The 22,728-nt window shown below is 41.2% G+C and overlaps 1 pseudogene; it reads right to left on the bottom strand.

Moving 5' to 3' along the window:
* Window positions 1-18,540: 18,540 nt before the first annotated feature.
* On the bottom strand, window positions 18,541-18,612 carry LOC121983536 (annotated as a pseudogene).
* Between the last annotated feature and the right edge of the window lie 4,116 nt (window positions 18,613-22,728).

The raw sequence follows: 22,728 nt of genomic DNA, 5'->3' as shown, positions 1-22,728 counted from the left end.
GGTTGACGAGATAATAAAATTAATGGATAAAATCTCCTCTTTGATTTTGTACACGTCCACACTATCGTGGCATACAGAATTCACGGGGATTTTAAGGTGTTGGTCTTGACTAAATATTTTTGTAATTCTTAGGATTTCATATGTTTGTCAATCCCCTAACTATTATACTATAGAATAGACGTAGTAGTCCCAATTAAGATTGGAAACAAAACTTTGACTCTAAGATGGACTGTCCTCTCAAACCAAGAACAGTATAAGTGTATTTTATTCATTAGTTATTGAAACATGTTTAGTGGTGTTATCTACCGGTACCTAGTGTGTAGATACGGGAGCCACTGATCATGTCTGCAATTCACTGTAGGGGTTCCAGGAAATCCGACAACTATATGAAGAGAAAATCACCATGGGCATTGCCGCGAAAGTAGCAGCTGTTGTAGTGGGAGATGTTTATCCTCCGATAGAAATAAAACATGGATTTTGAGAAATTATCTTTACGTACCAAGTTTAGAAAGAACTAGATTTCAGTCTCTAAACTATTCAAAGAACTTGATATTCTGTCTCTTTTGATAACAAAGTTGTTATCAAGAAAAAGAGGAAAGTTATCTGTTATGGTACGTTGGTTGGCAATTTATATAAATCCAATAAATTCCATGATGCAACAAATGGAAATTAATAACACATCTTCTAACTCTAATAAGAGAAAGCAACCTTCAGAAATGAACCAATCATATCTTTAACATCTAAGGCTAGGTCATATTAACTTGAGTAGAATTCAAAGAATAATAGCCGATGAACTTTTGGGTTCATTGGTGGTGGAAAATTTTCCAACCTGCGAGTCTTGCTTGGAAGGAAAAATGACCGAGAGGCTTTTTAAGTCTAAAGGGTATAGAGCCAAAGACGTGTTGGAATTGGTTCATTCTGATTTGTGAGGACCTATGACTATCCAGGCAAGAGGTGGTTTCGAATATTTTATCTCTTTTATAGATGACTATTCGAGATATGCATACATTTACTTGATGCGCCACAAGTCTAAGTACTTTGAGAAGTTCAAAGAGTACAGGGTTGATGCAGAGAAACGTCAAGGTAAAAGTATCAAGACACTGCGGTGAGATCTTAGTGGCGAGTACCTCTTAGGAGAGTTTAGGAGCCACTTATCAGAAGTCGGGATTAAATCCCAACTGATTGCACCTGGTACACCACAACAGAATGGTGTAGCAGAAAGAAGGTATATGACTCTTATGGAAATAATTAGATCGATGATGAGTTATTCAGAATTACGAAATTTATTTTGAGGATATACTCTGGAAACGGAAGTGAACATAGTACCTTCTAAATCAGAACCCTCTACTCCCATAGAATTGTAGAATGGGCATAAGCCTAGTCTAAAGCATATTCGGATTTGGGGTAGTCCAGCACATGTGATGAAGGGAGACACTGATAAGTTGAAATTAAGAACAAGAGTTCACTTATTTATGAGTTATCCTAGAGAAACATTAGGAGGTTTATAGTCCTAAAAATCAGAACGTCATTGTTAGCACCATTACTCAATTTTTAGAAGAGGACTATGTAATGAACCACATGCCCATAAGTAAATTTGTTCTTAAGGAAATAATAAAGGGCACGTCTAATCTAGTACCAATAGTACAAGATGAGATAGCACAAGAAACTGCAACATGTGTCACAAATAATGCACAATTACAGATAATGTCTCGTCGTAGTGGGAGGGTTGTTAGGCAACCTGAAAGATTCATGTTTTGGGAGAGTCTTTGGACTTGATCTCTGGTGAACATGAACCTGATCCCCGGACATATGACGAAGCGCTCCAAGATAAAGATGCAGCATCTTGGCAAAGAGCAATGAATACTGAAATAGAATCTACGAGCTTGTAGAACCACCAAATGGTGTAAAAGCCATTGGGTGTAAATAGGTTTACAATAGGAAAAGAAGGATCGACGGGAAGGTGGAAATTTTCAAAGCAAGGCTTGTTGAAAAAGGAAACTTTTCACCAGTAGCCATGCTTAAGTCTATCAGGATTATTTTATCTATTGTTGTTCATATAGATTATGTGATTTGGCAAATGGATGTCAAGACAGCTTTTCTTAATGGAAGTCTTGAAGAAAGCATCCATATGAAGCAACCAGAGGGGTTCATTGTGAAGGGCAAAGAGCATCTAATATGTAAGCTTAATTGGTCTATTTATGGACTGAAGCAAAGCTTTAAGGTCTTGGAACATCCGGTTTAATGAAGTAATCTAGACCTATGGATTTATTCAGTGTCCGGATGAGTTTTGTGTATATATGAAGTAAACGTGGTGGTATTTCTTGTACTATACGTAGATGACATATTTGGTAGTTGGAAACAATATCAAAGTGTTGTTAGAAGTAAGGGTATGGTTGTCCAAACAATTCGATATGAATGACTTGGAAGAATGCACATATTCTTGGGATCAAAGTAATAAGGGATCGCAAGAAAAGAATATTATGATTATTCCAAGTTTCATATATCGATACGATTCTAGCTCGTTTTAGCATGCAAGACTCCAAGAAAGGATTTCTACCTTTTAGACATGGAGTTACTTTATCTAAAGAGATGTCTCCGAAGACATCAAAGGAGATAGAGGACATAAATGCAGTTCCTTATGCTTCGACTGTCGGAAGCCTAATGTATACAATGTTGTGTACGAGATTAGATATCTGTTTTGCCATAGGCATGATTAGCATATATCAAAGTAACCCTGGACAAGGACATTGGACTGCTATAATGCATATATTGAAGTACCTAAGAGGGACTAAAAATTATATGCTAGCTTACAAAGCAGATGATTTGCTCCTTGTGGGTTACACGGATTTTGACTTCAAATCAAAAGGGACAATAGTAAGTCGACCTTGGAGTTTTGTGTTTACTTTAGGAGGTGAAGCCATAACTATGGAGGAATGTTAAGCATAGGTGCTTTTCCGGACTCCACCACAGAAGCTGAGTATGTGGCAGCCTCTAAGGCAACCATAGAAACTGAATGGCTCAGAAACTTCATGATAGACTTAGACATGATTTCTGGTTTGTCCAAAACTATTACAATTTATTGTAATAATAATGGTGCAGTAGCAAACTCGAAGAAACCATAAGTCTATAAGGCAAGTAAACACAATAGAGCGCAAGTACCACCCAATACGAGACATCGTATAATGAGAAGAAGTTGTTGCCGCCTAGATTGCATTAGATGATAACCTGAGAGATCCTTTCACTAAGGTCCTTAAGGCAAGAGCTTTTAATGGGCATGTTGAAGGGATGAGAATCAGATGTATGGTAGGATATATGGCAGCATAATCTTTTAGTATCAGTGGGAGATTGTTGGAATGTATATTAAAAGCCTAGATTTTTATATAAACATTTACTAAGAAATAAGAATCATATTGGTCAAATATCTACATGTATAAGCTAAATGTAGTTGTTCAATTAATTTATATTGTAGATAACATAGTGTGTGGTGTCACATACAGAAAATAATGTTATCAATTCCTTATAAATTAAAAACAATAGCTCATGACTGAGATGGATAGGAACAAACCATTGGAATATTCGTAGTGTAATTAGGTATTAGTTTATCTTGACTGATAAATTACACTAGTACACTCTGAGTGTATTGAGTAGGACCATTTAAAGTAAGTTCTTTTTATATACTGACTTAATAAAAGAACAAGACCTTAGTTATTATGGAAGTGTGTGTTCTTAATCCTAATATAATAACAAGCACATATATTTAGTATTTATTTCTTTGACTTATCAAAGGGTGAGATTTAGTTCGATAAATCAATAGGCCCGATAAGTTGGAAAATGATATTACTTATAGTGTGTGTTGTTGATTATAGAAGAAAACTGTGTCCTAGTAATCTAGGTTGATAATGTCCCCAAGAGGAGCTCAAAAGAATTGTCATGTTAAACCCTGAAGGTGGACTTAATCCGATATGACGATAAGGTTGAGTGGTACTACTCTTGGACTAAGTGTAATGCCCGAAAATTCTCAAAAGACTTTTATAAATATCCTAGTATTTTTCTGGAATTTTAGGATATTTTTATAAAATTTTTAGAGTAGCGGAAGTAGCAAAAACAAATAGGAACGTAAAATAGCCTACGCGAGTATTGAACCCGAGACCTATTAGGTCTTACGACTTATGGTGGACTCTAGTAACCAAGTGAACCCAGCAGGGCCGTGCTGAAGGAATAGGGAACCAATTATATTTATATTTAAGTTGGCGGAATTAACCACTTAATATAAATAGGAAAATTATTAAGTGGAGAATTGTTTTAACGACAATTCTTTTTCCTCAACCCTAGTCACGTCGCCCCTCTCCCTCTCTTCTTCTCTCGGCGCATCAAGCCCCAAGGGCTAGGGTTCCGTTCCAAAGGATTCAAGAGCACCTTCCGACGACGACTCCAGCACGAGGACACTCCCCTCCACGAGAGGAACACGTAGACGCAAGGAGATCGACGAAGGGATCTTCTCCACCGGAAAACTAGCGATCAGATCGTAAGGAAATCTAGCGCGGGATGTAGGAAACCCCTCACCAGTAGTATAAGTAGTTCTCGTGTGATTTCATGCTTTAGTATAGTAGTATATGGATTTTTGGCACATAGGGTGTGCAATAGCGCACACCAAGTGTTCGATAGTATGTTCAGCACATTTAAAATGCAACTTAGGCATTTTAATAGCTTAGATAAATGCAATAGAAGAATTTATCTAGTGCATTCAGTTTTATTACAACGTATATGGGACTACGGTCCAATGGTTGGGCTCCTATAGTCACCTCTAGGTTCAGATAACCTACCTCTAGGTTCAGATAACCTAAAAATAGCAAGATAAGAAAATTCAGCTATACTAGTATTTTACTTTATTAGTGGCACTGTACTGGACCAGATGTCCATTGGGTTGGACTCCCATAGTTGTCCCTAGGTTTAGATAACCTAGTAACTCTACTAAATTCGGGACTTGCAACCCCGGATCTAGTTAGGGATGCGCGCATAGCAAGTACAATTGTCGGGCCCATCAGCAACATGATTATGTATTTTCATCAATTTATGATAAATAGTTTTCAAACTTCACAAATTATGTTATGTGTGTTGGGTTCTTCGGGCCGCGAAAACCGCTTTTTCGCGTCGCGGAAACCCCGAGTCACCCAAAGCCATGGTTCTCGTGCAAAGATTCGTAAACAAAATTTTCGAAAAACCTTTTTCTTGTACGAGTTTGTAAAAACTTTAGATCTACACTAAAGTTAAGATCATTACCCTTGTAGCGAAGCCCTTCGCGTTCCCGCTTGTCCAAGATGTCGTCGGATCTCTAGTTGTCAAAGTAGACAACCTCTATATGTATCCACAAGGACACAAGTAGAAGGAGATGACCAAAACACAAGGTGTGCTAGCACCAATGGAGTGTTCGGCCAAGGAATGGGAGATGGAGAAGAGAGAGCACCCAAGGGAGAAGAAGAGTGAATGAAAATCAATTGAGAGGAAATTCAAAAACCCCTTAGCCATCAAGTGGCCGGCCACTCTAGGAGGTGTAACCCCCACATTAATTCCAATTAATGTGGAGACCATTAAGAGTTGTAACCCCCATAAGGTGGCACTCTAGGATGATGTGGATCAACACTATTGGTCCACATCTTGCCACCTCACTAAATGACATGGCAACAAGTGTAACCTCCTCATTTAATGTGGGCCGGCCACATTAAATGCTATGGAGGCTTGTAACCTCCATGAGGTGACACACATTGATGATGTGGAGCAATCCTATTGGTCCACATCTTGCCAACTCACTAGTGATGTGGCAAAAAGTCAAGTCAAACAAGACTTTTTCTCTTCCTCTCAAATCAAGTCAAACTTGATCAAATCTCTCTCATGGTTGATCTAATCCAACCATATGATTCAAGCCAACTTAATATAATGAATCTAATTCATTAAATTAAGTTGATTTAATGAGTCATAATCTAAATTAGACTCATTGAATACATGAATCAACTTGAGTCCAACTCAATTAGCCCAATTTGGATTACTCTTAATCCAATATGATTCATCAAATGAATCTAATCCTCTTAGTTCATCATATGAACCAAATCTCCATCTAATTATCCTTAGTGTGTGACCCTATAGGTTCTTATAACGTTGGCAATGCCCTAAACCCATTTAGGAGCATAAGTAATGAGCGGTATCTAGCAACACATCATTACTACCCAAGTTACAAGAATGTCGAGATCCGACATCACCTTGTGACTACCAATTGTGACTCCTCACAAAATATGTGACATTGTCCTTCTATCCTAGACATCTAGATTGATCAATGTGAGATATAGACCGTGTCATCCTCTAATCAATCTAAATCTTGAACTCCAAGTAGACTCACTCGATCAAATGAGCTCAATATCTAATGTTGACTCATTTGGGCATGGCCATGCACTTCGTGGTCTAACTCTATCAAGAATATTGATGTCGCTCCCGTCATATGGGAGGGATAGATCCCATCTACATCACTCACATCCCTCTGCATAATTTGTTACATACCCAGTAATCGCCTTTATAGTCCACCCTGTTACGGGTGACGTTTGTCGAAACCAAAGTACATAACTCCTTATGTAGGGATCCATGGTGACTTCAGGTCTAAGGACTAATAGTCATACTAATAGCCACATGAGAAAGTATATGACACTCATATAACGATCCATGATACTTTCTCATGGCGGGTCATTCAGTATACATTCTCCAATGTATACCCATGTGTCAGCTTGATATCTCTATATCCATGACTTGTGAGATCAAGTCATCGAGCTGACCTACATGCTAGTCTTATTGCATTAACATTGTCCCTGAATGTTAATACTCGACTAGGAATGATTTAGAGTAGTGTTCCCTATATCATCTCACTATCGATTCAACTAATCGATTGATATAGGTATGAACCTTCTACTCAAGGACGCTATTATACTTAGTCTATTTGGCACTAATACAAATAAGCATAATAACCAAACAAATGCCTTTATTAATATACAAGAATATGATACAATGAGTCCATACAATCATCAAATGATTAGCTCTAGGGCTCTAACTAATAATGTGAGTACAGTACAGCTTAACCTCAGTTGGCATTATTTAGCTCAGCTTTCATTTCAGTTTAGTTCCTTACGGATTCACATGATAGTATAGTGCTTAGTTATGATTGCCATTTGTTGTATGTGATTCTACCATGTTTAGTATCTATGTTTTAGCATGTTCAGCACATATTTTAAATAGCATGTTCTAAAAGCATGATTTCATCATATGCATGTTTTTGTGAGGTAGATGGTTTCTTACTAAGCTCTCAAGCTTACAGATACTTCTTTTTCCTTATACTGCAGATAAAGGTAAAGGAAGGATGGACTAGCGGAGGCTGGAGGTCAATGCAATGGAGATGTGTGTGGAGAGGAACTTGGAATAAAGATCTTAGGGATCCAGTGAATTTTGTTTAAGCATTTGAACTTTTAGCATTTTTATAGTTCTGCACTTATAGTTGTTTAAATGTCCTAAATTACGATAGATATGCTTAGATTACTTGTGGTCACGATTTTCGATAGCTAACTATGATTATGATGTGGTCTAGTAGTCTTGTTTATGCTTATAGAGTTAATACATGTGATTTGGCACGAAGCAGTGCTGAAATCTGGCTTTTGGTACAAAATCAGAAACCTCAATCGATCAGCCGATCGATTGGAGGCTTCTCAATCGATCAGCTGGTCGATTGGGCAGCTTGTACCGTGAACAATAAGCTCCTGGATCGAACAGCCAATCGATCCAGACGTGTTCTACCGCGAACAGAGAGCTCTGGAATCAATCACCGGATCGATTGACTAAGTTGGATCGATCAGCCGATCGATCCAGAGTTTTTCCCGAATACAATAACGAGCTGAATCGATTCATGGATCGATCGGAGGGCTGATATCAGCTGTAAACACCTCAGTTCAGCTCTTGAGGATAGCTGAAGCTAAGAGCACCTCCTCCAGCATAGCTACTACAATTCAAAATGTAGTTTAGACATGAATTTTAGATTTCATAGCGATTATCAGAAGAGTTTACATTAGCTTAGCAAAATTTTAAATTCTTTCAGTTTTCCACACAGTATAGTTTAGCATAATGTGACGGTCCGGCCTCGCAGCCTAGTTAGTAGGAGGCGGGTCGTTACAGAGTGGTATCAGAGTAAAGTTCCATACTTCCTACACACACATCAGCATTGAACCTGCAGCTTCCAAGTAAGAACATCTCTCACTTTACTTATGTTTCTTGTTTTCATGTTTAGAGATAATTAAAGCATGTTTGTTTATGATAGTATTTAACATGATAACAATAGTTATGCAACATGATCCTATTAGTTATGTATGTCCTCTATGTCTCTAGAAATGGCACGAGGACGCCCAGCTAGAAGGGCACCAGCCACTGAGCCCCAGCACGAGGCAAGCAGTTCAGTCCCTCCTCCAGACCTTACAGCAGTAGTGGCTCAGTTACAGCAGCAATTAGCTGAACAGAAACAGGAGATAGCCACTTTAAAGACTAACCAGCAGAACACTCCCACTGTCACTCCAGAACCTAATTTAGCAACTCCAGTAGTGATAGAGGTTCCACCAGTCCAACCTGCAGCACCAGTAGCCCCAGCAGCAGGGGCAATGAGGGAAGCCTATCTGATCCAGTGGCAGAAGATCAAGCCAGAGAATTTCTCAGGCACCAGTGAACCATGGGATGCTCAAGCCTGGTTCAAAACACTGGAGAGTACGATGGAGCTTCTGGACTGGCTAGAACATGAGAAGGTGAAATGCGCCTCTTTCTGTCTGACAGGAGACGCACGTATGTCGTGGGAGAAAATCAAAGCGAAGTGCCCAGTGAATCAGATGACATGGGCTGACTTCGAAATGGAATTCTTCGAAGAGTTCTTCCACATGCAGGTCACAAACCGCCACTACGACGAGTTCACTGAGTTCGTCAGGGCAACCTTTCAGTTGAGGAGGCCGTGAGGAAATTCAACAGACTGGCTCGTCTATGCCCAGAACTAGTCAGCACTGAAAGGGAACGAGTCCGGTTGATGCTCAAGATGTTAAGGTCGGAAATAGCTATGAATGTGGCCAGCGGTGTCCGTAGGTCGCAAACCACAAAAGAACTAGTGAGCAGTGCTTTAACCACTAAGCATTATTAGAACAGTATCAAGCAGCAGAAGCAAGTCCTCTCAGAGTCGAAAGGCCAAGGAGGCTCAGGTACTCAGAAACACCAGGGCCACAGTTCCCACGGCTCTAACTGGAAAGGAACTCTAGCAACAAACGTAAACCAGGGAGTTACCCAAAAGGAGGACCAACTAGTAAACAGCCCAGCTATCCCAAGTGTTCCACTTGTGGAAAATTTCACCCAGGAGTTTGTCGCAAGGGCACTCGAGGATGTTTCGAATGTGGCCAGGAAGGGCATATGGCTAAGCAATGTCCAAACAAGACCGGCTTGCCTCCACCACAGCCGATTCAGTATGAAGTCAAGCCAGCACAGTTACATCAGATGCAGGCTACTTTAGACGGTCCACACATCAGCCAGGGCAGACTAGAAGCCCCCTCAGCCACAACGAATGCGAGGATCTACTCACTCACCAGAGAGGACGTAGCAAATGCCTCGACAGTTGTTACAGGTCAGATTAGTATTTTACAGCAAAGTGCAACTGTCTTATTCGATATTGGGGCAACCCATTCTTATATATCCAGGGCATTCGCTGAAAAGTTCGCAGTACCCCCAGAGGTACTCAGTAGTCAGTTTTTGACAACGCTACCTTCGGGAGAAATTATGGCGTCCACGCACTGGCTCCGGGTAGTGCCAGTCATTATAGCAGACAGAGAACTCTTTTGTGATCTGATAGTGCCAGATATGACTGATTATGATGTCATCCTTGGAATGGACTTCCTGATCAGATATGGTGCCTCTATAGAGTGCCGTAAACAGAAAGTCGTATTCCAACCTGAAGTAGAAGTACAATTCGAGTACGTCGGAGAACCAAAGAGAAAGGCCAAGAAGTTTCTCTCAGCTCTGAAAGCACAGAAACTACTGGATTCGGGATGTACGGGATTCCTAGCACATGTAGTCAGTACCAGCCAGAACAGGGACCGAAAGCTAGAGGAGGTCCGAGTCATATGTGACTACCCAGCAGTCTTCCCTGAGGAGTTACCAGGCCTAGAACCAGACATGGAGATTGAATTTGAGATAGAACTTATTCCCGGTACGAATCCCATCTCCAAAGCACCCTACCGCATGGCTCCAGCAGAACTGAAAGAACTTCATGGGCAGCTACAAGAGCTGCTCGACAAGGGCCTCATACGCTCTAGTCACTCACCATGGGGAGCGCCTGTATTTTTCGTGAAGAAGAAGGACGGGAGCATGCGCTTGTGTATAGACTACCGGGCACTGAACCAAGTCACGATCAAGAACAGGTATCCTCTTCCCAGAATAGATGACCTGTTCGATCAGCTAAAGGGAGTAGCAGTGTTCTCTAAGATAGACCTCAGATCAGGTTATCATCAGGTGAAAGTTAAAGAAGGGGATATATCCAAGACAACATTCAGGACTAGATACGGACATTATGAGTTCGTAGTCATGCCCTTTGGTGTGACAAATGCTCCAGCTACTTTCATGGACCTCATGAACAGGGTATTCAGAGAATACTTAGATAAGTTCGTTATCGTATTCATCGATGACATCCTTATCTATTCAGGAACTTAGGAAGAATACGCAGAGCACCTGAAAATAGTATTGCAGACCCTTCAGCAGAACCAGCTGTACGTCAAGTTCACGAAATGTGAATTTTGGTTAAATCAGGTGTCCTTCCTGGGTCACATCATCTCAAAGGATGGTATCATGGTAGACCCCAGTAAGATAGAAGCTGTGAGTAATTGGAAAAGACCCAAGAACGTTAGTGAAATCAGAAGCTTTCTGGGATTAGCAGGTTATTGCAGAAAATTTGTAGAGGACTTCTCCAGGATAGCCTCCCCACTGACAGCTCTTACCAAAAAGAACAGAAAATTTCAGTGGACAGAGGACTGTGAGAACAGCTTCAGCGAGCTAAAAAGGAGATTGACCAGTGCTCCTATTCTGACTCTACCAAAAAACACAGACAGCTTTGATATTTATAGCGATGCCTCTAAATTGGGACTAGGAGCAGTACTGATACAGAATGGCAAGGTGATCGCCTACGCCTCCATACAACTCAAAGACTATGAGAGGAATTATCCTACTCATGATCTTGAGCTTGCGGCAGTCGTGTTCACCCTCAAAATTTGGAGACATTACTTGTATGGAGCTCAGTGTAGAGTGTATACAGATCATCAGAGTTTGAAGTATTTCTTCACTCAGAAGGATCTGAATATGCGACAGCGTAGATGGCTCGAACTGGTTAAAGATTATGACATAGACATCCCCTACCACCCAGGAAAAGCCAAAAAGGTGGCAGATGCACTTAGCAGGAAGTCCAGTGCCACCTTACTATCCCTAGCAGCCATGTCACTGCCCCTACAGAGGGAGATCATAGATTTCAGTCTCGAACTTATAGTGGGACAACTCTCTACTATGACATTAGAATCCACTTTGGTTGGTGACATCTAGACAGCTCAGGAGCAGGACCCTGAAATTCAGAAAATCAAGCAAGGGTTAGCAGAATCAGGAAGTGGAGAGTTCAGAGTGTCCGAAAGTGGGGTACTATATTTTGGTGACAGACTTTGTGTTCTAGATCAGGAGGAACTACGGAGGAAGATCCTAGACGAGACTCACAGGACTCCCTATGCGATGCATCCTGGCTCCACCAAAATGTATCAAGATTTAAAGAAACATTTTTGGTGGCCGGGGATGAAAAGAGACATCGCTAGGTATGTCAGTACCTGTCTGACCTGTCAGAGGGTCAAGGTAGAACATCAGATACCAGGAGGAGTTCTGCAGCCTATCCAGATCCCAGAATGGAAGTGGGAGGATATTTCCATGGATTTCATAGTGGGATTACCCAGAACCACGAATGGTTTTGACACCATCTGGGTAATAGTCGACAGATTGACTAAATCAGCCCACTTCTTAGCTATCAGGATATCTTACTCCATGGAACAACTAGCTCAGTTGTATCTCAAGGAGATTGTTAGATTACATGGAGTCCCACGGACCATCATTTTAGACAGAGACAGCAGATTCACATCACACTTCTGGGAGTGTGTACAGTCAGCATTGGGCACTAAGTTAAAATTTAGCACAGCTTTCCATCCTTAGACAGATGGTCAGACGGAGCGAGTAAATCAGGTACTCGAAGATATGCTCCGAGCGTGTGCCCTAGACTTCAAAGGAGGTTGGTGTAAATATCTATGTTTAGCAAAATTTGCATACAACAACAGCTATCAGGCCACTATCGGTACGGCACCTTACGAGGCTCTTTATGGGTGGAGGTGTAGATCTCCAATCTGATGGTATGAGAGTGGTGAACAGAAAGAACTAGAACTCCAGACAGATCTAGTAGCAGATACCACAGCAGCTATACAGCAGATCCGCCAGAGGATAGAGACAGCTCAGAGCCGCTAGAAAAGCTATGCCGATACACGGCGCAGACCCCTAGAGTTTTCAGTTGGGGATACGGTATTCCTCAGAGTGGCTCCCATGAAGGGAGTAATGCATTTTAGGAAGAAGGGCAAATTAAGACCCAGATATGTGGGACCATACCTCATCACTAGGAGAGTTGGCAAAGTAGCATATGAGCTAGAGCTACCCCAGGAGATGTCAGCTATCCATAGTGTATTTCATGTCTCTATGCTGAAGAAGTATATCCCAGATGCCACCCAGGTGATTGAGCCCCAGTCAGTACAAGTCCGCGAAGACCTCAGCTATGACAGTCGGCCTATTGAGATAATAGACCGAGCAGTTAAGAAATTACGAAACAAGGAAGTACCATTAGTGAAAGTTATTTGGCAAAGTCACACAGCAGAAGAGGTAACTTGGGAGACAGAAGCTAGTATGAGACAGAAGTACCCAGAGTTATTCTAAGTTCGAGGATGAACTTTTTATAAGGTATGGGGGATTGTAATGCCCGAAAATTCTCAAAAGACTTTTATAAATATCCTAGTATTTTTCTGGAATTTTAGGATATTTTTACAGAATTTTTAGAGTAGCGGAAGTAGCAAAAACAAATAGAAACGTAAAATAGCCTATGCGAGTATTGAATCTGAGACCTATTGGGTCCTACGACTTATGGTGGACTCTAGTAACCAAGTGAACCCAGCAGGGCCATGATGAAGGAATAGGGAACCAATTATATTTATATTTAAGTTGGCGGAATTAACCACTTAATATAAATAGAAAAATTATTAAGTGGAGAATTGTTTTAACGACAATTCTTTTCCCTCAACCCTAGTCACGCCACCCCTCTCCCTCTCTTCTTCTCTCGGCGCACCAAGCCCCAAGGGCTAGGGTTCTGTTCCAAAGGCTTCAAGAGCACCTTCTGGCGACGACTCTAGCACGAGGACGCTCCCCTCCACGAGAGGAACACGTAGACGCAAGGAGATCGACGAAGGGATCTTCTCCACCGGAAAACTAGCGATCAGATCGTAAGAAAATCTAGCGCAGGATGTAAGAAACCCCTCACCTGCAGTATAAGTAGTTCTCGTGTGATTTCAGGCTTTAGTTTAGTAGTATATGGATTTTGGCACATAGGGTGTGCAATAGCACACACCAAGTGTTCGATAGTATGTTAAGCACATTTAAAATGCAACTTAGGCATTTTAATAGCTTAGCTAAATGCAATAGAAGCATTTATCTAGTGCATTCAGTTTTATTACAACGTATATGGGACTACGGTCCAATGGATGGGCTCCCATAGTCGCCTCTAGGTTCAGATAACCTAGAAATAGCAAGATAAGAAAATTCAGCTATACTAGTATTTTACTTTATCAGTGGAACTGTACTGGACCAGATGTCCATTGGGTTGGACTCCCATAGTCGTCCCTAGGTATAGATAACCTAGTAACTCTACTAAATTCGGGACTTGCAACCCCGGGGCTAGTTAGGGATGCGCGCATAGCAAGTACAGTTGCCGGGCCCATCAGCAGCATGATTATGTATTTTCATCCATTTATGATAAATAGTTTTCAAACTTCACAAATTATGTTATGTGAGTACAATACAGCTTAACCTCAGTTAGCATTATTTAGCTCAGCTTTCATTTCAGTTTAGTTCCTTACGGATTCACATGATAGTATAGTGCTTAGTTATGATTGCCATGTGTTGTATGTGATTCTACCATGTTTAGTATCTATGTTTTAGCATGTTCAGCACATATTTCAAATAGCATGTTTTAAAAGCATGATTTCATCGTATGCATGTTTTTGTGAGGTAGATGGTTTCTTACTAAGCTCCCAAGCTTACAGATACTTCTTTTTCCTTATACTGCAGATAAAGGTAAAGGAAGGATGGATTAGCGGAGGCTGGAGGTCAATGTAATGGAGATGTGTGTGGAGAGGAACTTGGAATAAAGATCTTAGGGATTCAGTGAATTTTGTTTAAGCATTTGAACTTTTAGCATTTTTATAGTTCTGCACTTATAGTTGTTTAAATGTCCTAAATTACGATAGATATGCTTAGATTACTTGTGGTCACGATTTTAGATAGCTAACTATGATTATGATGTGGCCTAGTAGTCTTGTTTATGCTTATAGAGTTAATACATGTGATTTGGCACGAAGCAATGCTGAAATCAGGCTTTTGGTACGAAATCAGAAACCTCAATCGATCAGCCGATCGATTGGAGGCTTCTCAATCGATCAGCTGATCGATTGGGAAGCTTGTACCGTGAACAATAAGCTCTTGGATCGATCAGCCAATCGATCCAGACGTGTTCTGCCGCGAACAAAGAGCTCTGGAATCGATCACCGGATCGATTGACTAAGTTGGATCGATCAGCCGATCGATCCAGAGTTTTTCCCGAATACAGTAACGAGCTGAATCGATCCGTGGATCGATCGGAGGGCTGATATCAACTGTAAACACCTCAGTTCAGCTCTTGTGGATAGCTGAAGCTAAGAGCACCTCCTCCAGCATAGCTACTACAATTCAAAATGTAGTTTAGACATGAATTTTAGATTTCATAGCGATTATCAGAAGAGTTTACATTAGCATAGCAAAATTTTAAATTCTTTCAGTTTTTCGCACAGTATAGTTTAGCATAATGTGACGGTCCGACCTCGCAGCCTAGTTAGTAGGAGGCGGGTCGTTACACTAAGATATTAATTAAAGAGAATTGTCAGTAACTCATTTAATTAGTGGACATTCGACATCTTAAACACAGGGAGACTAACACACTCATGATAAGAAGGAGCCAAAAATATAATTTGGGATTGGTGCGATAGTTCAATAATAATTCTTTAGTGGTATGAATTATTATTGATGAAATTAAGTTGAGTGTTCAGGGCGAACACGGGAAGCTTAATTTCATCGGGAGACCAAAACCAATTCCTCCTCTCGGTCCCTATCATAGTCTCTTATTTATAAAGTATTATACCCACCTTTATACCCATCCTAAGCTGGTTGGCCAAGCCTTGCCAAGTTAATCCTTGGATGAACCAAGTGGTGGCCGACCCTAGCTTGAGTTCAAGCTTTGGCGGCCGGCCACAATAAAATTAAAAGGATTTTATTTTTTTAATTTTTCTTATGTGGATTCCATGGTTTTAAAAGAGAGTTTAAGATTTAAATCTTTCCTTTTTATAGCTTTCTACAAAAGATTAAGAAAAGATATGATATCTTTCCTTATCTGTAGATTGGAAGAAAGATTTTAATTTTGATAAAACTTTCCTTTTTTGTAACCATGTTCATGATTTAAAAGAGAGTTTTAAAATTATAAATATTTCCTTTTATAAGTTTCTACAAAAGATTAAGAAAAGATTTGATATCTTTCCTTATTTGTAGATTGTAAGGAGATTTTAATTTTAAAGATAACTTTCCTTTTTGGAAATCATCCACATGTTTTAATAGAGAAATTTTAATTTATATATTTCCTTTTATAACCAACCAGGAAGGGATAAATTATTAGAGAAATTTTTATTTTAAAATTTTTGGAAACAAATTAGGAAGTTTTAATTCTTGTTAAAACTTTCCTTGTTTGGGATTATGAGGTGGCCGACCATATGATTTAAGAAAAGAAATTTGATTTTAATTAATTAAATTTTATTTTTCATGGCAAAGAAATTAAGGATGGTTTTATTTAAATTTTCCTTATTTGACAAGACCAAGGATTATAAAAGAGAGGGTAGGGGTGCCTTCATGGCGAACAACTCTATTCTATTTTTCCTCCCTCTCTTCCTTGGTGGTGTGGTCGGCCCTTCTAGTTCTCCCTTCTCCTTTTTCTTTCTTCTCCTTGGCCGAAACTCTTCATCCTTTGGAGATTGGAAGGTGGCCGGATATTTCTTGGAGAAGAAGGAGAGAAAGGAGGCTTTGTTTCTTGCATCCCTTGGAGCTTGGTGGTGGTGGCTGAACCTCTACATCCTTGGAGGAGTCTTGGTGGCCGAAACTTGGTGAGGAAGAAGAAGAGCTTGAGTGGTTCTCATCTCGATAGATCGTTGCCCACACAACGTCCGAGATAAGAAGAGGAACACGGTAGAAGATCAAGAGGTCGTTGCATACAAAGAAAGGTATAACTAGTAATTATTTTCCGCATCATACTAGTTTTTCTTTGTATGAATTCCAAACACAAGTGTCATATGATTCTAGATTTTCAGATTAGATATTCGAAGTTGTATTTCTTTTATTTTATTTCAAATTTATGATTCAATTGTTCTTTTTTGTTAAACCTAATGTTATTTTAGGAAATTAAATATTGAATTTCTATAAAAGGCTTTATCGAGGCAGTGGTGGATGATCCCATACCCAAGAAGGCCTAGTGCCTCGCCATGTTTGACCTGGGAGCCGATTTTAAAAATAAATATTTAATCAACTTTGAACATAGATCGGACTTGGATCAATAATATTAAGTTTCGCTTGCGATCTAAGTCTAAACCATTAAGAACAGATAAGTTAAATTCGGAATCAATAATGTTAAGTTCCGTTTGCAATTCCTAATTTAATTTCTAAAGAACACAATAGGTTATTTAGGAAAGGTTCCACACTTGTACAAAATTTTTGTACAGTGGAACCGGTACGATCTTCCTAGGACCAACCAACAGGAATTGCCTATGTTGTAGAGAGAATATCCTAGATCGTACACCCGAGGGGCCCTAGTGATAGGGGTAACCCGTTCACAGATATCTAGAGTACTTTTTGAAAGGAGAGACAACTCCTCCACAAGGAAGTAAGAGACCAAACTAAGCTCCTTATCTTTATCGTTAGTGACACCAATTAGAGTAGTGTTCTTGTGATCTACCGAGGCGCCTTAGTGACAGTGGTTAACCGTAACAGGATTTCATAGGTATCTTCTTTATTTGGTACCTAAGATTAGATACTTCAGCTTTCGGCGAATGCATGTTGATGGACAATGAGTAAAGGATAGAATGTGATACATCAACACCACTACAATGAAACTGAACTCCTAGGACTCTTCAAAAACCAAGTCTATTACTTCCTCTTTGCTAGTTCTCAGTTTCGTTTCCAAACTCCTTTTCTTTAGATAACTTACAACTATCGGTAGTTTAGCTAATCCTAAGTGAGCCATTGCTAGTGCTTATAACCAGTCCTCGTGGGATCAATAATCTTTATTACTGATGACGAATCCGTGCACTTGCGGAATCGTAACAAGTTTTTGGCGTCGTTGCCGGGGATTGCGTCGATAACATTAGTGATAATCATAGTAGATTAGACTAGACTTTATTTTTTTCCTTTATCTTTCCTTTTTCTAATATGTTGCATTTAGAGATAAATAATTTTATTCTTATTTTTCTTTATTCTCTACATTTTTATTAAAATGTTAAAAAATATATATATTATTATTCCAACTCTCTTCTTAACTATATTTCGTATCTTGTTTTTACATGCGAAGAGCTAATCTTTCAGGACAACTTCTACCGTTCGATCCAGAGATCGATAGGACCTACTTGAGAAGAAGAAACCTTCAGAAAGCATTTCAAGCGGTACAAGAATCTTCAGAGATGGCTGATAAACTGTTGAAGGATTATGCAGCACCTTATGCACGAGGGGTTCAGTCTAGCATCACTCGATCACCAATCGAAGCCAACAATTTTGAAATCAAGCTTGCAGTAATTCATATGGTTCAGCAAAATCAATTTGGAGGAGGACCGCACGATGATCCAAACCACCACTTAGAGCTTTTCTACGAGATTGTGGTACCATGAAAGTAAACGGAGTCCCTCCAGAATCAGTGAGGTTATTGCGTTTTGGATTCTCCCTGAAAGACAGAGCCAAGCAGTGGCTAAATTCCCTTCCAATAAACAGCATTACATCTTGGGAGCAGTGTGAGCAGAAATTCCTGGACAAATTCTATCCACCAAGCAAAACTACTCACATGAGGAACTTGATTGCAAGCTTCAAACAAATAAACTCAGAATCACTATTTGAAGCCTGGGACAGATTCAAAAGTATGCTGAGACAGTGCCCCCATCATGGCCTTGAGAAATGGTTGGTTCTACACACCTTCTACAATGAAATCAACTATCACACGAAGGTATCCCTCGACTCTGCAATAGGAGGAGCACTAATGAACAAGATCCTTATGAGCTAAAGAGATCATAGAGAATGTGGCATAGAACGACCATCAGTGGGAAACTGAAAGATCTGGTGGTTCTTTCTCAGGGAATCCAATAAAAGCGTTAGGAAAATTCGACGTAGATGCAGTCACACTCATGTCTGCAAAGCTAGACACTCTGACCAAGAAGTTTGAGGCCATGGGAAACAACAACAACATGACCAATGCAATAGTTTGTGTTTCCGAAACCTACGGAAGTACGGATCATGTTCAAGATACTTGCCCCCTAGTGCCAATACAAGCACAGATAAACCAACTTGAGTCAGCTATAACCAAAGGCAAAACAATCTGTACTCCAACATATACAACCCAGGGTGGAGGAACCACCCAAAATTTTCATACCGGAATAATCAAGACCAAGGGCCAGCAAAACAAAGCTATCAACCTGGACAACAGAGCTACTCACCTGGGTAGCAGAGGTACTCATCTAGACAATAGACTTATCAACAACAACAACCTTCACAATTGTCCAAAATTAAAAAGATGCTTGAAGAAGCCCTCTCAGAGCAAAAAGAGATGAAAAATGAGATTAAGATGTTGACTCAAAGAATGGAAAATTCTGAGAAACACCAAAAGATGCAAGACAGCCAGATAGCCCAGATAGCCCAGTCCTTCTCAAGAGCACATGGAACATTTCCAAGAAAGCCAGGTATAAATCCAGTGGAACACTGCAACCGCATCGAGCTGAAGATCGAACGAACTTTGGGAGACCTCCAAATCAATACTCAGAAAGGACCTAACTCAGAGGAAGAGCCCTCTCCCCCACTGCCCAATTAGATCCAGAACAGGGATGGAGAGGAGGTCACCAAGAAAGTTAAAGGGACTCTTCAAATTCCCCCCACAAAGTCAGACGATTCATTTCCCTTGGAAACTGATAACATCCCAGAAGGATGAAGAGTTTAACCGATTCCTGAAGAAGATTAAGGAAATTTGCGTAGAAGTACCACTGATAGACGCACTGCACCAAATGCCGAAGTTTGTAAAGTTCTTAAAGGGAATTTTATCCAACAAGAGGCAAAAGGGCGACTTCAAGACCGTAGCATTAACAGAGAATTGCAGCGCTCTACTTATGGCAAATATTTCACCAAAACTTCAGGATCTCGGAAGTTTTTCCATACCTTGCAAAATTGGTTCTGAACTCATACAGAGAGCTTTCTGTGACTTAGGAGCTAGCGTTAGCCTACTTCCGTACTCTTTATGTAAGAAGCTGGGACTCCAGAATATTAAACTGACTACTATGGCACTGCAATTAGTTGACCATTCATGTAGATACCCAATGGGAATGATGGAAGACATGCTAGTAGAAGTGGGTGGATGTATCATTCCCACAGATTTCATTATCCTGGATATGGAGGAGGATCCCAAGATACCGATCATCCTTGGAAGACCATTTCTTGCCACAGCTGGAGCCCTCATTGATGCGAAAAGTCACAAGTGTTGGGTCCTTGATGTCCGCTAGAGGGGGGGGGGGGTGAATAGCATCTCACCCAAATCGATCGCTTCTTCCTACACTTGTTAGTTACACAGCGAAAATACAAACAAACACGTAGAAAGCTAATCTAAATACAAGACAAGAAATGCAAACCAAGATACACGATCATTTAACGTGGTTCGGAGATTAGGGCTTCAACTCCACGGTTGTCCGTAAGGTGGACGATCCCGATCCGTCGGTGGATGACTTCCCAGCAAACTTCGACTAGCTTACGTAGCTCCTTGTGGGTGGAGAAACCTCACCACAACTCTCATAAGAACACTTGGGACACTAGGGCAGAGGTAGACTACTAATAGGGGTTAACCACCTCTATTTCGTCAACCAAGCTCCCAAGTCTTGGTTATATAGGCAACGAGTTGGAAAATCCTGCCTACCAGTCGACTGCCAAAACCATCAGTCGACTGCCCTTTGTGGAAATTCGACCGTTATAGCCCAACGGCTCGATACCAGCCCTCTATTCGCTCCCAGTCGACTGCATCAGTCGATTGCACAAGTCGACTGATGAAATCACCAGTCGACTGCTATAGTACTGCTACAGTAACATTACAGTAAACCCTAATCCTAGGATTTAATCCCCGAGTTCATTCACTCAGCACTCTTCCTCACCCGACCAACCTAGACCTAGCCTTCTAGCCTCCTCCATCAACCTTGCGTCCCTCGGATGTCTCCCCATCCTTCACATCTTGCCTTCTGGAGCTTCCATCGGCCTTGTCATTATTGTCGGGTCTTCCTTTGCCAAGAGGTCGCGCCTCCGGGACTTCATCCATTGCCAAGTCACACTTGGACTTACGTTGCCAAGACTACATGCTTGGACTTACACTACCAAGACTCATCCTTGGACTTCCCTCCTTTACCAAGATCACACTTGGACTTTCCTTGTTGTACCTATATCCTGCACACTCACAATGCATATCAAATACAATAATAAACCTAACTTAAACCTTTGCCCAAATATCAAAACTTAGGGTACCTAGATTGCTCTAACAACAAGTTATCCTTGGAGATCGACAAAGAAAGGATTGAATTTGATTTATCAGATTCCTCTATCTGTGACCCCTCTTCTCAGGGAAATTCGAGCAAGATGAACATACACAAAGTTGAGGAGTGCAATGTCCATGAGAGTTCCCCTCCAGCGAGCAATAAGAAATAGATTTATTCTGCACGAGCGAAACTAAAGGTGCAGACTAGAGCATTAACCCTAAGAGGAGAGTCGTGCTTCCACTAGTTTAGTCCACATTAACTGAAATGGGGTCGATGTAAAGACCTAAAACAAGCGCTCCTTGGGAGGCAACCCAAGGGTTTTTCATTTTTTGTTCATCATTTCGTTCATCATTTTATTTCTCTAGTAAGTTCAAGTCAAGTACTTTTATTATTTTTTTATTTTTGGGTACTCATTTTTAGGATCTGTAGAGCCTCCACGAGCATTTCATCGGCATAGAGGTGTCAGAGGAACCAAAATGGCTAAAGGAGAGTCACCATGAGCTTAAAGGAGTTGGCCGTGTGATCCCACACGATCGTGCGTAGCCGACAGAGGAACAAAGGCCATGGGCCATGCATCCTTGCATGGTCGTGTGGCCTATGCAGAGAAGAGGAGAACACGGGCCGTGCCAATTGGCATGATCGTGCAAGGTCGTTAGAGAGGAAGAGGACTCAGGCTGTGCCAATTGGCACGGTCGTGCGACCTATGCAGAGAAGAAGGAGGAATGGGTCGTGCCAACCAGCACGACCGTGCGCCTTTGGCCAAGGGGAGAAAAGAGGAGGTCGTGCCAATTGGCACGGCCGTGCAGAACCCCACCTAACACGGTCGTGTCTATAAGACACGTTCTTGCCCCTACCCGTGTGCATTGCTTACACCTCCAAAAGCCCTAATTTCCATCTTCTTCTCTCCCAAAAAGCCTTCTCTTCCCCACTACACCTCCTCAAACCCAAATTCCCACCTCTAGAGTTCATTTTCGCTTAGATCTATATCTAGATCTAACACTTCTTCAAGCCACAAATCCGGAAAGAGAGAAGCAACTCCCCTATTTTCCTTCCTTCTCCTACTCTCCTTGTTGGTTGCTATGCAGAATATCATACCTGATCCGGTGGTAAGGCTGGGGGGCCCTCCTGAGGGAAAGGTCAATGACACATGGTCAACGACACATGGAGGTCAACAGTCAAAGAGGGGTCAACCCCATGGGCTCGACGAGCGGGCGGGACATGCCGATCACTAGGCAATGACCTTCATCCGAGAGAACAGCCAGCTGGCCGTGAGCTCAGATTTCTAATGAAGAAGATCATATGGTCGAGCGGATAGTCCGCTCGGCCGCGGTGCAAGGCAAGAGTAAAGGCCGAGCAGTCTGCCCCGCTCGGCCAGGGTGTCAGGTTATGAGAGCCGAGCAGGCGACGACCCTGAACCTTCCCAGACGAATGACCACCTACGCTAGATCAAAGGCGAATAGTCTAGCTGAGCGGCTTGATGGTTGATCCGGGAAGAGGAAGTCAAAAA

The sequence above is a fragment of the Zingiber officinale genome, chromosome 5A, assembly GCF_018446385.1.
Source record: "Zingiber officinale cultivar Zhangliang chromosome 5A, Zo_v1.1, whole genome shotgun sequence".
Lineage (NCBI taxonomy): Eukaryota > Viridiplantae > Streptophyta > Magnoliopsida > Zingiberales > Zingiberaceae > Zingiber > Zingiber officinale.
This window is presented reverse-complemented; position numbering and strand designations above follow the sequence as displayed.